Below are 9643 nucleotides of genomic sequence, written 5' to 3' on the forward strand. Positions count from 1 at the left end.
TTTGAGGCTCTTACCCCACTTTCTCCTCGATAAGTTTCAGTGTCTCAGATTTTATGTGGAGGTCCTTGATTCACTTGGACTTGAGCTTTGTACAAGGAGATAAGAATGGATCAATTCTCATTCTTCTACATGATAACTGCCAGTTGTGGCAGCACCATTTGTTGAAAATGCTCTCTTTTCTCCAGTGGAAGGTTTTCACTCCTTTTTCAAAGATCAAGTGACCATAGGTGTGTGTGTTCATTTCTGGATCTTCAATTCTATTCCATTGATCTACCTGTCTGTCGCTGTACCAGTACCATGCAGAAAGGAAAAAGGGTCAAGTTACATATAAAAGCAGACCTATCAGAGTTACACCAGACTTCTCAACAGAGACTCTAAAAGCCAGAAGGTCTTGGGCAGATATTGCACAGACCCTAAGGGAAGAGAAATGCCAGTCCAGGGTACAGTATGAAGCAAAACTCTCAGTTATCATAGATGGAGAAACTAAGGTATTCCAAGAGAAAACCAAATTTAAACAGTGTCTTTTTACTAAATTAGGCCTACTGAGGATATTAGAAGGAAAACAACAACACAAGGAGAGAAACTACACCCAAGTAAATGCAAGACAGTAATCTCTCCACAATGAGCCCAAAGGATGAGAAGCACACAAACATAACAACAACCTCTAACAATAAAAAGAACAGGAAGTAACAATCATTGGTCCATAATATTCCTCAACATCAACGGATTCAATTCCCCAATTAAAAAAAAAAAAAAAAGGCTAACAGGCTGGATACATAAACAGGACGCAGCATTTTGCTGTATACTGGAAACACACTTCAGTGACAAAACCAGACACTACTACAAAGTAAAAGGCTGGAAAATATTTCCAAGCAAATGGTCTCAAGAAACAAGCTGGAGTAGCCATTTTAATATCCAATAAAATTGACTTTCAACCAAAAGTTATCAAAAAAGGTGGGGAAGGACATTCTATACTCATCAAAGGAAAAATCCACCAAGATAATCTCTCAATTCTGAACAGCTATACCCCAAATACAAGGACACCCACATTTGTAAATGTTACTGAAACTCAAAGCACACATTGAACCTTACACAATAATAGTGAGAGACTTTAACTCCCTACTCTCACCAATGAACAGATTATATAACCAGAAACTAGAGACATGGTGAAATTAACAGAAGATATGCACCAAATGGAATTAACAGATATCTACAGAACATTTCACCCTAAAACAAAAGAATATACCTTCTTCTCAACTCATTATGGTACCTTCTCAAAAATCGACCATATAATGAAATGCAAACAAATCTCAACAGCTACAAAAACATTGAATTAATCCTATGTATTCTAATGGATCACCATGGACGAAATCTAGTTTACAACAACAATAAAAATAAGAGAAAACCCACATACATGTGGAAGCTGAACAACTATCTACTCAATGATAACTTGGTCAGGGAAATAATAAAGAAAGAAATTAAATACTTTTTATAATTTAGTGAAAATGAAGGCACAACATATCCAAACTTATAAGACACAATGAAAGCAATACTAAGAGTAAAACTGATAGCCCCAATTGTCTCCATAAAGTAATTGGTGAGATTATATACTAGTGACTTAACAGCACATCTGAAAGCTCTAGAACAGAAAGAAGAAAATATACACAAGAGGAGTAAGTAAATGGCAGGAAATAATCAATCTCAGGGATGAAACCAACCAAGTAGAATCAAAGAGAAATATATACAAAGAATCAATGAAATTAAAAGCAAGTTCTTTGAGAAAACCAACATGATAATTAACCCCTGAGCAAAACTAACTAGGGGGCACAGAGTCAGTATCCAAATTAACAAAATAAGGAATGAAATGAGAGATACAGCAGAAACTAAAGAAATGTGAAAAAATAATCAGATCCTACTACAAAAATCTATATTCAACAAACTGGAAAATCTAGATGAAATGAATGATTTTCTAGACAGATACCAGTTACCAAATTTAAATCAGGATCAGATAAACCATCAAAATAATCCCATATCCCCTAAGGAAATAGAAACATTCATTAAAGTCTCCAAACTACAGAAAGCCCAGGGACAATTGGTTTTAGTGCAGAATTATAACAGACCTTCAAAGAAGACATAACACCAATACTTCTCAAACTTTTCCACAAAATAGAAACAGGAAGAATGCTAACCAGTTCTCTCTATGAGGACACAGTTATTCTGATACCTAAACTGCACAAAGACCCAACAAAGAAAGAGAACTTCAGACCAATTTCCTGTATGAATACTGATACAAAAATACTCAATAATATTCTTGAAAACTGACTCCAAGAACACATCAAAACAATCATTGATCATGATCAATTAGGATTCATCCCTGGAATATAGCAATAGTTCAATATATGTAAATCCATCAATATAATCCACTATATAAACAAACTCTAAGGAAAAAACCACCTTATCATACTATTAGATGCTGAAAAATCATTTGAAAAAATACAACACCTATTCATGCTAAAATTTTTGGAGAGATAAGGAATTCAAGGTCTTTACCTAAACATAATAAAAGGAATAGACAGCAACTCAAACAATCCAATTAAAATCAGGGACAACACAATGTTGTCCATTCTCTCCCTATCTATTCAGTATGGCACTCCAAGTCCTAGTCAAAGCAAGTAGACAAAAAAAGGAGATCAAAGACCCACAAATTTGGAAGGAGGAGTCAAGATATCACTCTTTTTGGATAATATGATAGTTTATATGAGCCACCCAAAAAGTTCTACCAAAGACCTCCTAAAGCTGATAAACAACTTCAGCAAAGTAGCTGCATATAAACTTAACTCAAACAAGCCAGTAGCCTTCCTCTACTCAAAGTATAAATGGGATGAGAAAGAAATTAGTGAAACATCCTTCACAATAGTTACAAATAGTATAAATTATCTTGGTGTGACTCTATCCAAGCAAGTGAAAGATCTGCATGACAAGAACTTCAAGTCCCTGAAGAAATTGAAGAAGATCTCAGAAGACGGAGAGCTCTCCCATACTCATGGCCATCTTGCTGAAAGCAATCTACAGATTCAATGCAATCCCCATCAAAATTCCAACTCAATACTTCGTAGAGTTAGAAAGAGCAATTTGCAAATTCATCTGGAATAACAAAAAACCTAGGATAGCAAAAACTATTCTCAACAATAAAAGAACTTCTGGTAGAATCACCATTCCTGACCTCTAGCTGTAGATAGGCAGGGCAACTAGTCAAGGGATGGGGTCATTCACACATCTCAAAGGTTTTAATCCAGAAATATTCCTGTCCAAAGGAAGAACATGGACAAATAATAGAGCAGAGTCTTAAGGAAGGGCCATCCAGGAACTGCCTCATCTGCAAACCACCCCACCTGGGGATCCATCCTGTCTACAGACACCAAACCCTACACTGTTGCCCTTGCCAAGAGGTACTTGCTGACAGGAATGTGGTGTGGCTGTTCCTTGGGAAGTTTGACCAGCAACTGACCCATGCAGATGTGGATGCTTGGAGCCAACCATCAGTCAGAGCTCATGGACTCCAATTGGGGAGATGACAGAAGGACTGGAGGTGCAGAGCAGGATTGCAACCCCATAGGAAGAGCAACATAGGGTGGACAGACCATCCAGTGCACACAGGGACTAGGCCACCAATCAAAGAGTGTATAGGGAAGGATCCACAGGTCCAGGTACATATGTAGCAGGGGATGGCTTTGTTCGACATCAATGGGAGGGGAGGCCCTTGGTCTGTGGAAGTTTGGTGTCCCAGTGTAGGGGGATTCTGGTACAGAGGGGTGGGAGAGGGTGTGTGGGTGTGGAAGCACCCTCATAGAGGCAAAGTGGAGGAGAGGGCAGATGTGGGATAGGGGATTTGTGGAAGGTTAAAAAAAGAACAAAATATAACTAGAAGCGTGCGCGCATGCGCACACACACACACACACACACACACACACACACACACACACATGCTATGGCTCTTACACTCTTTCTGCCTCCTCTTCAACAGGTTTCCAAGAGCCTTAAGGGGAAGGATATGATGCAGACATTCCTCTTAGTTTTGGGTGTCCCAAGGAATCTCACTTTCTATATACTGGTTGGCTGTAGGTCTCTGTATTTGTTCCCACCTGTGGCAGGAGGACATCTTTCTGATGATGGCTGAGCAAGTTGATGATCTATGAGTATAGAAGAATGTCATTAAGAGTCATTTTATTGATATATCATTTTATCAAAACAGTAGTATTTGGTTTTTCCCTAGGTCCATAGCCTATATAATCTCAGGTTCTTGATCACCCAAGCAGCCCTGGTGGAAGATTAAAAAAAAACAGAACAAAATATAACTAGAAACACACACACACACACACACACACACACACACACACACACACGTTATGGTTGGTTACTCTCACAAGCTTTGGGTCACTATGATAACAGTACATTGCAGTAGGACACATTGCAGAACCATGGGATTATAGCTCTGTTGGAGTTTAAGTTTCCCCTTTGTTAGTGTGCAGAGTACTTTCCAGTTTCTGTAGGATTGAAGGCTCCAGGTAGGTACCAACTGGAGATCCCCAAGTTTACTAAGTTGTATAAATGTTGTCTTCAAGCAATGGAATTTACTGTCAGTTTGTGCACTGCCATCAATACCTTTGATAATATCGTAGGTCATTTATTGCTTCCTATGGGACCCCCTTTGGCCAATAACTCAATTCGATGTAACCTTTTATTTGGTGAAAAGAGACGCCCAATTGGAGTTCTGACTTCCATGTTACTTGGCAATTTCATTTAGATTGCTTTCATATATGTATATATTATAAGAGGTGACTGCTGTTTTGTATACATTTCTATGTGATCCTTCATGGCCCTTAGTTTTAGCTGTCCCTCCTCATATCTTCTTGTTTGCTCACTTCTTCTCTCCCCCTCCCTATTTGACTCTCCCATTCCTGTTACAGCCCACCTCATCTATTCACCTTCTTGACCATAAGAAAGATCTTGAAAATTTCACCTACTCTGTAATACTTATTTATCCTTGATATATAGGTTAAACTCTTCTGTTCTTATGAAGATCATAATATATATTTTATGATTTGCTTTCTTCACCTTATTTGTGTGTTTTCAGTGTTTTGAAATGTACATTTTGCAACCTTTCCTAAAGATCCAATGGATTTCAATGGAATTTTAGTAACATCCCTTTTCATCTCCAGTTGTACTTTAGTGTTTTTTTCACCCTTTTGATTGCTTTGGCTAGAGCAGAAGCTTTGCTAATCTTACTTATTTCTTCAAAATTAAATTAAACTATGATTGGCAGCTATGTGCACAGTGCTGCATGAGAGCCAGGGAGATTTGTGAACTGCCATCTTTCATAAGATTTCAGTGGTGTTGAACTTCTATTTAGCAAATGCCCATTGCCTACCAGTTCAGGACCTTCCTATATTTGGGTGCCAGAGGTCTCTGGAGGTCAAATTTAGCTTTGCAGTCTGTGTGCTGGCCATGTTCAATTTTCCCAAGATTTCCCTCCCTGGATTGGCTAACATTAGATTGAAGCAAACATAGCAGTGAAGTGTATATAGCCTTAAAACCAGAATGAATGTGTCTTCATACATTTTAGGCCTACTTGATCACCCTCTCGATGGATGGCATCATAGGTTACAGTCAGACTCCTTAGGCTACATTCATTTCTTGTTCTGAAGCCAGGAAGATAGTTAGTTTTAACCAATAGATCTTCTGTGAAGATGGCACCTACCATCATATAGTGTAAGAGAAAACGACTGTCCACTGCTTATCCATCAGTAGTAGTGACTGTCTCTGTAAAACCTGCAACTGTATGGGAAGATTGTGAGACCCTGGCTTCTCCTGTGGCTAGGATTGCCAGTATCTTCACCTGGGTTTCCTGGCTTTCATTTTGGATGAGGCTTCTGTTTGCCCCTCCTCTTCCCATACTGAGAGGTAGAAGGTAAGTTTGTCATGGCTTACTTCCTTTGAGTGTTTACCTGTCTTCCCTGCCCCCTGTACTTTTTAAGCATATCACCACTCTCCTTGTAAATTGCTGCACATTCCATTTTTATTTGAAAAAGAGTCCCTTTTTTTTTTCTTGACCCACTCTTCTTGTTAGGTATGCCCACGAAGCAACTTCTTGCCAGCCATAATTTCTAGGAATCATTTTTAGATCTTACTACTAAATATTACACTTCATTCTTTTCTCAATTGTATAATTTCTGAAAAGATTTTTTTCTTTTGGATGTCTATCTTTTTTCTTTCTTTCTTTCTTTCTTTCTTTCTTTCTTTCTTTCTTTCTTTCTTTCTTTCTTTCTTTCTTTCTTATTTATCTACTTACATGCCTCTCTCCTCTCCTCCCAGCCCCACCCTCACAGGCACCTTCCTCCATTACTCCTTCCCCTTCTTTTCAGAGAAGGGGAAGCCCTTGATGGGTACCTACCCACCCTGACACATCAAGAAAGAGCAGGACTAAGCACATCCTCTCCTGCTGAGACAAGGCAGCACAACTATGAGGCAGGAATCTCAAGACAGGAAACAGAGACAACCTCTGCACTAATTTTCAGGGGACTCACATGAAGACCAAGCAGCACATATACTATAAATGTGTAGAGGGCGTAGGTCTAGCTCATGCGTGTTCCTTGGCTGGTGGTTTAGTCTCTGTGAACCCCTGTGGGCCCAGAGTAGTTGACTCTGCAGGTTTTCTTGTGGTATCCTTGATCTTTCCAGCTCCCTCAATTCTTTCCCCAACTCTTTCCCAAGTTCCATCTGATGTTTGGCTGTGGGTGTCTGCATCTATTTACATCAGCTTCTGGATGCAGCCTCTCAGATGACAGGTATCTGATATTTGCAGGCTTCTGTCTGCAAATAGGGTAGAGTATCATTAATAGTGTCAAGGGCTGGCTCTCGCCTGGGGGATAGGTATAAAGTTGGGCCAGTTACTGGTTGGCCATTTGCATAATCTGTACTCCATCTTTATCCCTGCATATCTTGTAGGTATTGAAAATTTTGGTTTGAATGTTTTATGGATGGGTTGATATCGCCCCCCCCTCCACTGCCAGTCCCCACTGGCAACAGAAGGTGTCCATTTCACTCTCTATATCTGTAACTGCTAGCTGTCTCAGGTAGGATCATCCCCAGAGATGATCTCCCAATCCTAGATCTCCAGCTAGTCTCAGAGATGTGCCCCCACCCAACTCTCTCTGTGTCTCTCTCCCGGTCCTTCTTTCCCCTTCCCAACACCTGAAAACCCAAAAGAAAACTTTTATAGGTAAAATATTTCCTCTCTGACTTTTGTTAGATTTTTAAAATTCTTTTCTTTAGTGGCCATTTTATGTCTGTATAGGTTTTGTCTAGTTTTTGGTTTTGTTTTGTTGGTATTTATACTGCTTTATTTGGGTTGTGATCTGTGATTTGGAGATATTCTATGGCAGTTGCTCTTGTTGTTTTCTTGTTTTCTCCTTATAGTCCTTTTCTGCACTAATTTATTTGTGTGTGTGTGTTTTAGAAATGCTGAGTGGGCTCAAGCTCAGTGACTCTTCGCTTGGCAGTTTTCAGTCTACTAACAAAGCCCGCACAGACACTTGTGACTTCTGTTACATTGATTTGTGCTCTGATGTTACTTTCTGGTTCCTAAATGTTCCATTTCTCTGCCTGTGCTCTCTGTTCTAATTTGCTGTTGGTGTAGTAATCAGACACCAAGATCAAAAGAAATTGGGGAGGGAAAGGACTTATCTGGATTTCAGGTTACAGTCTGCAGTTGAGGGAAGGTGGGGCAGGACCAGGCAGTAACCTGTAGGGAGGAAAAATACTGTTCACATGGCTTGCCCAGATACCTTTCTTACACAGCTCAAGACCACTACCTAACAATGGCATCACCCACAGTAGTCTGGGATCTCCTACATCATTTATTGATGAAGAAAAAGCCCCATAGACATGCCTGGAGCAAATCTGAAAGAGTCAATTTCTCAATTGAAAGTTCCTCTTCCCAGGTGTCTCTAGGTTTGTTGTAAGATAACACAAATTAACCAGTGCATTATCTGTTTCTGTTTCCTCAAATAGTGATCTTAACATAGCAATTTTAGTGATATTAGATTTCTAGTCTTACCATTTCAAGATTTCCTGACATAAGTATGCCTAGTTTTGGCATTTGCTTTTTATTTTTAAATTGTTTCTGATCTTTCAGTATCCCTTGTAAAGTTTTTTAAATATCAAACTTTTAAAAAATTGGCTTATTATATATATATATATATATAGTGTGTGTGTGTGTGTGTGTGTGTTTAAATGTTAGAGTTACTGAGTTTACCCCGCTCAGTGTTAGATAGCTTACTGTCTGCAGTAGGTAGTCATTTCTGAAGCTAATTTGATTTAGCCCCCTTAGTTTGCTCTCTGCCTTTGGGTTTCTTTACTGATTTAGTTTTTAAATAATATAGACACATGTAATACCAGTACACAGGAGCTCTGTGGTGGTTGTGTGCTGTTGAGAGAAGAGGAAATGTCCACACATCAATGGTTTGAGACTCAGTTTTCATTTTTAAATTTTTTTACAGTCAATATTATTATTTATTTTTTAAAATTAATTTGCTTTTGACACTCCATATTTCATTCCCTGCCTCTCCATCTACCCTCCGACTACTCTATATCCCACACCTCCTCCCCATGCCCTCAGCACCCACCCCACCTGGCCTCTAAACACCCTGGGGCCTCTAGTCTCTTGAGGGTTAGGTGCATCATCTCTGACTGAACACAGACTCGGAAGTCCTCTACTGTATGTGTGTTCAGGGCCTCATATCAGCTGGTGTATGCTGTCTGTTTGGTGCTCCAGTGTTTGAGAAATCTTGGGAGTCCAGATTAATTAAGCACGCTGGTCCACGTGCAGGATTGACCTTCTCCTCAACTTCTTTCAACCTTTCCTAATTCACCAACAGGGATTAGCTGCTTCTGTCCATTGGTTGGGTGCAAATGTCTGCATCTGACTCTTTCAGCTGCTTGTTGGGTCTTTTGAAAGGGAGTTATGCTAGTTCCCTTTTTGTAAGCACTCCATAGTCTCAGTAATATTGTGAGGCCTTGGGACCTCCCCTTAAGCTGCATTCCACTTTGGGCCTGTCTCTGGACCATCTTTTCCTCAGGTTCCTCTTCATTTCCATTCCTGTAATTCTTTCAGACAGGAACAATTATGGGTTAGAGATGTGACAATGGGAAGGCAGCCTCATCCTTCACTTGATGTCCTTTCTTCCTGCTGCAGTTGGGCTCTATAAATTCCCTGTCCCTACTGTTGGGTGTTTCATCTAAGATTCCTCTTCTTGATTCCTGAGAGTCTCTTATCTACCAGATCTCTAGTGCATTCTGGTGGGTCCCCTGTACTGGCTACTTTTGTGTTAACTTGGCACAGGCTGGAGTTATCACAGAGGAAGAAGCTTGAGTTGGGGAAATGCCACCATGAGATCCAGCTGTAAGGCATTTTCTCGATTAGTNATCAAGGGGGGGGGTCCCTTTGTGGGTGGGACCATCTCTGGGCTGGTAGTCTTGGTTCTAAAAGATAGCAGGCTGATGGATATAAAATTAATTCAAACAAATCAGTGGCCTTCCTCTACACGAAGGACAGACAGGACGAGAAAGAAATTAGGGAAACAAC

General features: G+C 39.9%; 1 protein-coding gene across 1 annotated transcript in view; it reads left to right on the plus strand.

Annotated features, from left to right (window-relative positions):
* Window positions 1–9643, plus strand: part of Malrd1 (MAM and LDL receptor class A domain containing 1) — a 658259-nt gene that overhangs the window by 72616 nt on the left and 576000 nt on the right. The gene's annotated exons all lie outside the window — the stretch shown is intronic.

This window comes from Mus pahari, chromosome 3 (assembly GCF_900095145.1).
Source record: "Mus pahari chromosome 3, PAHARI_EIJ_v1.1, whole genome shotgun sequence".
Lineage (NCBI taxonomy): Eukaryota > Metazoa > Chordata > Mammalia > Rodentia > Muridae > Mus > Mus pahari.